Below are 8714 nucleotides of genomic sequence, written 5' to 3' on the forward strand. Positions count from 1 at the left end.
GAGCATTGGAAAACAGATCTTTACAGTACGATTCCTAACAGTGGCAAAATTACAGTTATGAGGTAATGAAAGTAATTTTATGGTTAGGGATTACTACAAACCTAGGAACCTCATTAAAGGGCCAAAGCATTGGGAAGGTTGAGAACCACAGAAGTAGACCATGCCAAGAACTCACTCAGTGCAGGCCCCTGGCTTTGGCTGGTGAAATCACAGGACACAGAGTGCAGGACAGAAAAAGCTGGAAACTCCAGCAACTCCTCAACTTTTCTCATTGTCAGAAGATCGCCTCAGGTAGAAGAGATGGCTCAGCAGTTGAAAATGCAGACTCCTCTTGAAGAGGAATAAAGTTTGGTTCCTAGCACCCACTTTTGGCATCTCACAACCCCTGTAAGTCCAGCTCCTCGGGATCCAGTGCCCTCTGTGGCCTCTGTGGGCACTACACACACACACACACACACATACACACACAGATAATTTAAAACAAGACCAAATATATATACTCTAGGGACTCAGCAGGCTGCACATATATATCTCTATCTATCTGCATATATGGAACAATATGGGGCCATAAATTTGAAAGGGAGTGGGGTTACAGAAGAGGTCAGAGAGATGGGATCATGACATAATTATATGTCATGGGATAATGACATATAAGGGATAAATGACATAATTATATTTTAATTTAAAAAAGAAAACCACGCAATAGTAGTATCAAGACACTAAAAATATACTTGATATCTTTCTAGACAAGAGTACTGTGACGTAAACAACCCATTCTTTTTTCGAATTGGAGATATCTTTGTTTTCATAAGTAAGATAAATAAAGTCAATATCTAATAAAAATAAAACAACAAACCTCAAACCTCTGGCCAATTCTCATCCCGTTAGTTAAGATTATCCAGCCCCAGGGCACTGCTGACCCTGCAGACCTATGAATCTTTTCTCCTTAGACAGATCTGGGTTTAATTCTAGTTGGGTTCTACGTGCCTCTAGTTTGTGTTTCTTTTATTTATCCCTTTTGATTGTTTTTATTAATTTGTATATGTGGGCATTTTGCCTGCATGTTTTAATACAGATACTGTGGAGGTATCCAGAGGACCACCCAGAACATAACTAGACTGGAACTACTTAGAGCTGCCTTGTAGGATCTGGGAATCAAACCCAGGTCCTCCACAAAAACAAGTGCTCTTAACCACTGGGCCATCTTTCTAGTTTGTCTGCATTTCTTTTTATCAGCCAAGGACTGAGTTTTATATTTTGCTCAACTTTTTGTTTTATTTTTTTGCTTGTTTGTTTGTTTTTGTTTTTCAAGACAGAGTTTCTCTGTGTAACAGTCCTGACTATCCTGGAACTCTCTCTATAGACCAGACTGGTTTCAAACTCACAGAGATCCGACCTGCTTACGCCTCCCGAGTGCTGGGGGTCAAGACGAGAGTCACTACACTCAACTCAATTCTCTCTTGACTACTTAGATTTTTCTAGTCTAAGCGAGGATCTTGTCCAGAGTTTCTGTCCGCCAATCCTCAGGAACCATTTATCTTTACAGTGCTTTCTTATACGTGCACCTTTTTTCCTTTCGCTTTTTAAAGCAGCCTTCATGATTTTTAGTTCAGAAATACTGCCTTAGAATTGGTGAAAGATTTTCATGTGTTACATCTTTAGGATGTCAAGGCAACCTCAAGACATGGGCCAGATTATCTCCGCTGAAAACAAGGAACCCACGACAGAGAGGTTTTCACATCCACAGCAAAGCTTCTCGCCCGTGGCAGAATTTAGAGTGTACCACGGGAAAGGAACTGGACGCTCTCCTGCAGGCAAACCTGCAACACAAATAGCTCTCAGGGCTGTCCAGCCGCGATGGCGGAGCAGGATCTCACTTTAAAGAACAGCTGCATCGGGAGAGAGAGACTGTCATCACTCCAGCAGTGGGCTCATTACTGCAGCTGTTGCTGCCTTTCAAAGCCAGACAGCTGTTGCCAGGAGATGGATTCAAACAGAACAAAGGAAACGGGGTTTGCAGTAATGACCGTGCCTGTATGTGTGCGCACGATGTTCTCCATCCGGTGGCTCAAAGCGTTCTACAGATATAATCTAATTACTTCTCAGGAAGGCCACGCTTGAGAGGTACAAGTCAGAGAGCCAGACACAGAGGGAAGCCAGGCTGTCTTCAGCTGGCCTTTGTGTAAGACTTTTTAAACTAGAAAGGAAGGTTTGCGGGAGTTGCACAAACCTTCAGTTTCCTGTAAGAATTGGCAGTGGACACCGAAAGCCAAGTGTCCTTGTCCTTAGCAGAGCTGGGGAGCCCCCCCCCCCCCCCGCAGTGTCTCTGAGGAACTGGGAATGGGACTGGAGATTACATCAATCTTCCTCCTTCTCCCGTTTCCTGGATCTTGACCTTGTCATCTCATGCAAGAGGCCCTGTGCCTGCCCAGGAGTCAGTTTCTCTTGTGATATTCTTACTTTCACCGCTTTCCTTCCTTGCTCCTCCCTTCCCTCCAGCCTAGACTTTCTCTTCCCACTCGCTCTGGGAGTCACACAGGCTAAAATGGACTTTCCTGCTCTGGGTTAGCCTCCTCCACTAGACTGCATACTAGACCGTGGACTGACAGAGGGCCCTTCTCCTGATTCTCTGCTGTCCATCTCTGTTGCTGAGCAAGAAGGCTATATATCCAGCCACCCACTTGCTTGACAATAGCCACTCCTCTCTGTTTCACATTATTTCTACTTTAAATGATCCTGTTTATGGAGTTATGCATACTCGAGAATAGAGTCTACTTGTTTTGATTGGTAATTTGATTTCCTAGCTTACCCTGAGGGACAAGTACTACTCAAGGAATGCTTTGGACTAAAGAGAGAAAGCAACACACTTTAGTTACTGATGGTGGTCTAAGAGCTTTAGTGGTCACTGTAATACTCTGCATGGGCCATCAAAAGTCCCCTTTAAGAAGTATGCAGGTTGCTAGGTGTGGTGGTGCACCTTTAAATCCCAGCACTTTGGAAGCAGGCAGATTTCTGGGAGTTCAAGGCTAGTCTGGTCTACAAAGTTGGTTCCAGAATAGCCAGGGGTATACTACACAGAGAAACAGTATCTTGAGAACCCAAAAGAAGAAAGAGTACAAGTTAGTGGGGCATGGTGACACGGACTTATGAGATCTCTGCACTTCTGAGGCAGAAGCAGAAGGATTGAGATTCTTAGGCAGAATAGAACAAAAGAGACATTCAAGTTAGTATTCTCACGTGATAGGGAAGGAGGATGGCTCAGAAAGCAGTGTTCCTCAGCAAAGGCCGGTTCTCGCCACATCTTCAAAAGCCTTTTCTGGGGATCCTAAGATGAAGTTTCGTCTTTGGTGCTTTGCAGGGAAATATTTTCTCTACACTCAAGAGAACCACAAGAGAGCACCCAGCTCCAGCTCCTTCTGATGGAAAATGCTTATACTCTGATTTTCTCAGCCATCTGTTCCCTGAGAAAGCTACAATCCTGTATCCATAGACACTGCCTTTGAAGCAATACGTTGTCGAAAACGGCAGTGGCCCTTTTCCATTGGACTAATCATAGTTGAGTTACAAAGCCAGTAAACTCAGTAAACACAGTTGAGTCTGTGACCATGAACTGGCTCAACCTGTTTTGGGGAAAGATCTGTTCAGTGAACAGTTTTGCTCCAGCTGGGTTTTGGAAATGTTAAGTGGTCACATTGCAGCCCAGTCACATCTTTTGGCAATCACTGTAGCATTTTTGGATGGCTGTGTCTGTGGGAAGCTGAGTGCATGGTTCAGAGCCCCCATCTCTTTTATCTACTCTAGGCTTTTATCTCACAGGACAGAAGCAGAAGGTCACTGTCGTCACCGGCCTGTTTGGCTATTTCTTTCAGTGCCTCGGGCTTCTTCCAGCTTGTACTTCTGGATTCTCTCTAAAGAAACTGCCCTGACAGTTTGCTTTCTGTTGTTGTTTTGAAACAATGTGTCTATTACCTGAACATATCTTACCTTTAAAATATCTGACTAAATGCTATGTGACAAAGGACACAAACAGGGACTCATGACATAACTCAGAAGCTTTCGGAATTCCTACCTTGCACCCAGACAATGCAGGGGCAAAAGCTGAAGACTTGGGTGAAGAAAGCTTCTGGTGATCCTCAGCCATGAGCTTATTTTTTGTCGCTACTTTATAGCTGATATTTTGCTACTGTTATGAATCATAATGTAAATATCTATGTTTTCTGGTGATCTTAAGTGACCTCTGTGAAAGGGTTGCTCAACCCCCAGAGGGGTCAACCCACAGGCTGAGATCCGCTGCTTAAAGAGCTAGCACTGTCCTTGCCATCTCTAAATGGCCTCACTCACTGACTAGAAGTGTGTTCTAATTGTAAAATGCACACCGAATATGTAAAATGTCTGACTGATAAAGAGACTAAAAATGTGCTGGGGGTGGGGGAAAGAGAGAGAAGTGCGGTTCACTGGGGAACCTGGGAGACATCAAGGAAGCAGTGGCCTTAGAGATGACTTTGGAGGCAGGATTGTGGGGGAAAAGACTAGAGGTGACTTCACTCAGCATCAGGGTGGATTTTGAGCTCAGTCAGTTGGAGGATCAGGAGAGCTGAGGCAGGTTTAGTATCTTTGTCAGTTTCCAAACCTGACTGTCTACAATAATGACCCGGAGCAGATCTTCCGGACTCGCCTCATTGAACGCACCAGGAATGTATGTGAAAGCGGCCCTCTGCTTCAGGGAGTTTCTAGGTGATGGCTCTAGAGCTTATCTGAACAGAGCAGCAACAGAGTCATCAGGAGCTGTCTACCTCCCATGATGTCCTTGTCCTTTGTTTGATTTGGAAAGAGGCAGGGAGGGAGAGCTGCCAGCAAGGCAGAGCTTGGAGCTCCCATTGCAACTTTCTGGAGGGTCAACAGTGTCCTCTGTGAGACAGAAAGGAGGCAGGCTTGATGGTCTGCTTTCCCCAGTGATGACCTCACTTCCTGGTTAAGTAGCCTTAGCTATATGTCCGGAGACTTATTCTATATGACTAGAGAGGAAAAAGGATGCCTGGGTTGCCTGGCTGAACCCAAGCTGAGCACAAACCAAAGGAATTAACCAGAAAGTGTACTGGGGGGAGGGAGGCTAAGATCCTCTGGGCTGGAGATGCGAAAGTAGGAGGGAGTTGATTTCCGCTGAAGCTTTGAACCTGATCTCTCAGGCTCAACACTCTGCAATCAGCAATGACTCTTTGGGCTCCTGACTTCTAAGCACTTCTAAGCTTCCCTCTTTGGGAATGAGTAGGTGATGGGAGGGTGAGGCTTAGGGGTGGGTTTTCTAAGGAATTTACAGAATGTTCTGACTTTTTCAACCATCTCAGAGATTGTTAGGAGAGGCTGTGGCCTAAGGAGCTTTCCCTGTCCTTTAGGGGAGCCCACTTGGGTCAAAATATGACTTGGGTGCTTGTGAATGCAGGAGAGTTTGGGTTACAGTTGTGGCCTCCCAAGTCCACAGATTGGATTTAACGACAAGATTAAGCTTTTCATTGAGATGGCTCTTTGCTCTCAGTGCAGACGCACATTTCATAGACCCACCCAGCACCTGCATAATGGTTTTGCTATAGTCACATGAGTTTGGGTTCTGGCTCCACTGCTAAGCCTTGAGTCACTTATTTCTCTCAGCAGAGATCAGCTAGGCCACAAGATAACAGTGAGTTGTTCCTTGTTGGTTTGCACTGAGAAACAAGAAAAGGACCCGAGTCCGCCTAGGCATTCATTAACGAGCTTTGTTCTTTTGTCTTCAACTTTAACACATCTGGATCTGTATGATGATAAAGGTGACCCTAAAGTCATTATCTCGATCCATTTTCTTGTTGGCATCTGTGGTTGCCTCTGGTACAGGAACTCATCAGATTCAGCTTGTTTCAGGCAGGCTTTGTTAAGAGACACTGTCCCGAAGATCCTAGAGGTTGTAGATAACATTTCTGCCTCTAAAAAAAAAAAAAAAAAAAAAAAAAAAAAAAAAATAGTGCAGCTGTTGGGTGCAGGAGTTTGTGTGAAAGACAAGCAGTCAGAGCCCAAGGGGAGCTGCAAAGGAATAAGACAGCTGCAAGTTTGTCCCTGAGTAAATCAGACTCTGACGTTTATTGGGCTATTTCCAGAATAACACCAGCAAGAAAACTGGAATGCAGGATTACATTTTCCAGGAAGGACTTTAGTTTTGGAAACTGGAATAACCAGCCTTGCCAGTTGGGATGAGAATGGTTTAAAGGAAGGTTACAGGTTTGGAAGCACACAAACCTGGAATAATTCTCTCTTCCAACTTATAAGTGATCTGGGATGAGTTATTTAACCCGCGCTTCATTTTCTTCACTTAAAAAGAAAAGTTATACTAGTAACCATATGTGGTGATCATTAGAAAGTGAGACAACACCTTCACCCATTGATGTATGGATGGCATTTGCTGTATTTGGAGCTGGGTGGAAATCTCAGAAACCTCTAGACCTAAAACCATCATTGCTTAGATTATGCCCGGTGCAGGATAGCGGTTGGGCAGGAAAGGGCAGCATGGTTGGGGTGGGTGGCCAGAGAGAAAAAGATCAAAAGGCCTATAAATATCCCTCAAACTTTAAAATGCAAATTCCCTGAGTGTGGCCCAGTTGGGACCCAATCTTTCATTATCACCTTTCTGGGAAGAACTACAGAAAGGGGGGCGGGGTGGGGTAGAGGGGAAGGTAACTACATTCTTTCTCTATCTGGTTCTGTCTATATCATTTTGTGATCAAGTGTGGGTATGTGTTAAATATTTCATTCAGATTTGACCTAGAAATGTGAGCAGTTAAGTTAATTGCACATGATTTTCTTTGCAAATAGATTGTGATTCCATCTCATAGAAGAGACTATCTAATCTGTATCATAATTCTTAGGGCAGGGTGGGGAGGGTTGGGATAGGGTTTCTCTGTTTAGCCCTGTTTGTCCTGGGACTCCCTACGTAGACCAGGCTGGCCTTGCAATCAAGAGATTCTCCTCTGCCTCCAAAGTGCTGGGATTAAAGGTATGGATCACCATGCCCGGAATTATCCTAAATTTTATAATCTGCATCATTCTTGGGGTAGTATACATGCTGGGTGGCTGTCAAATGAATGGATGAATAGAGAGATGGTGAATGAATGCATAGATGGGATGGATAACAGATGGATGGATGATGGATGGATCAGTGGTGGATGCATGTAAGTGGATGTATAGACTGATGAATTAACATCAAGTGTTTCAATGTTAACCTTATGTCACTCTCACTAGTTGGTGACCTAGCTCTTAAGCAACCACCCTTCCACTAGGTTTCACTGGAAACCAGTACGCAGCATCCCTCAAGAACAGCTGTAGTCCTCTGAGGAACTCTGAGACGAGCACAGTCTCCGGTGGCTTGATCAGTCTCACAACCTACAAATGCATGAGGCTTCAGAGAGGCTTGGCCCTAACAGTCCTCCTCCAGCTGGTGACTGATTGCTGTGCAATGGGAAGAGCTTTCGGTAAGCCCCACAGAGGAGACCTCTTGGAGTAAAACAGTCCGGTCTGGAAACACTTGGTATTCATTGCCTCAGGTAACCCTCACTGTGAGTCAGAAGTAATGAAACTACTCTCTTGCTTTCCCATCTGGCCTGTTTTCTTTTCTTGGTAACTTCACTTTCTCTTGACACTGTATCTAGCTTTTGTTTTCCACACAAAAGAATCTAACAAACAGCCCTGGTTCTACTTCCTTAACTAAGCCTTATCCAAGAACCAGAGCCTGCCTTTCTTCCTCTCTAAAGGACACCTGCCATTCTAGGGTCCCTGGAGGTCCTTTCATCTCTCAGCATTCTGAGACTATCTTATCTCATTCCTTCCAGCCAGCATTTAGTTATCCTTTTTTTCTTAATTTATTTATGTATATCAGTGTTTATCAGTATATGTCTGTGTATAGGGCCGACAGAGGCCAGAGAGAGCCCTGGGGGCTAGATTAAGAAATGATTGTGAACTGTCATGCGGGTTCTGGGAATTGAACTCCCAGCCCTCTAGGACAGGAGTAGAAGGAATTTCCTAATGCCGAAACCCTTGAATACAGTTTCTCATGTAGTGGTGACCCCAAACCATAGTTATTTTGTTGCTACTTCATAACTGTAGTTTTGTTCCTGTTCTGGATGGTAATGAGAAGCTGACATGCAGGATATCTGATATGTAACACCCAAGGGGATTGTAAACTGTGCAGGTTGAGAACCATTGCTGTAGAGCATCCAGAGCCCTCCAATGCTGAGCCCTCCTTCCAGCGTCTGTTTGTTTTTCTTAAGACAAAGGAGTCTGGCACCACACCTGTATTGTACATCGCTCCAGGAGAGACATCAGATGTTATTCCCGCACACTCTACCAGATCTAGTTTGCCTCTAGATCTCTAGATTATAGTATACTAGTGATCCATGCTTTTGCTTCACAGACAGATTTGAGTTCAAAGATTAATGCACTTAACCATTCAACCAGCACATACGAATCGGACGCTATCTGTTAAGTGCTGCTGAAGCCCTAGGAATATAACAAAAAAGACAGTTCAAAGTTTGCTCAGTTGCTTAGTTACTACAGTGATGGAGATAAGCGAACAACACAATCCAAAGACTTACAAAGAAAAGAGCAGGAGAGGCAAATCTGAAGGAGCGAGACTGCGATGCCTGCGGTTGTTTAGCTCACAGGAGTACAAGCCGAAAAGCTGCGCCCAGAGCAGT

This window comes from Micromys minutus (assembly GCF_963924665.1).
Source record: "Micromys minutus genome assembly, chromosome: 1".
Lineage (NCBI taxonomy): Eukaryota > Metazoa > Chordata > Mammalia > Rodentia > Muridae > Micromys > Micromys minutus.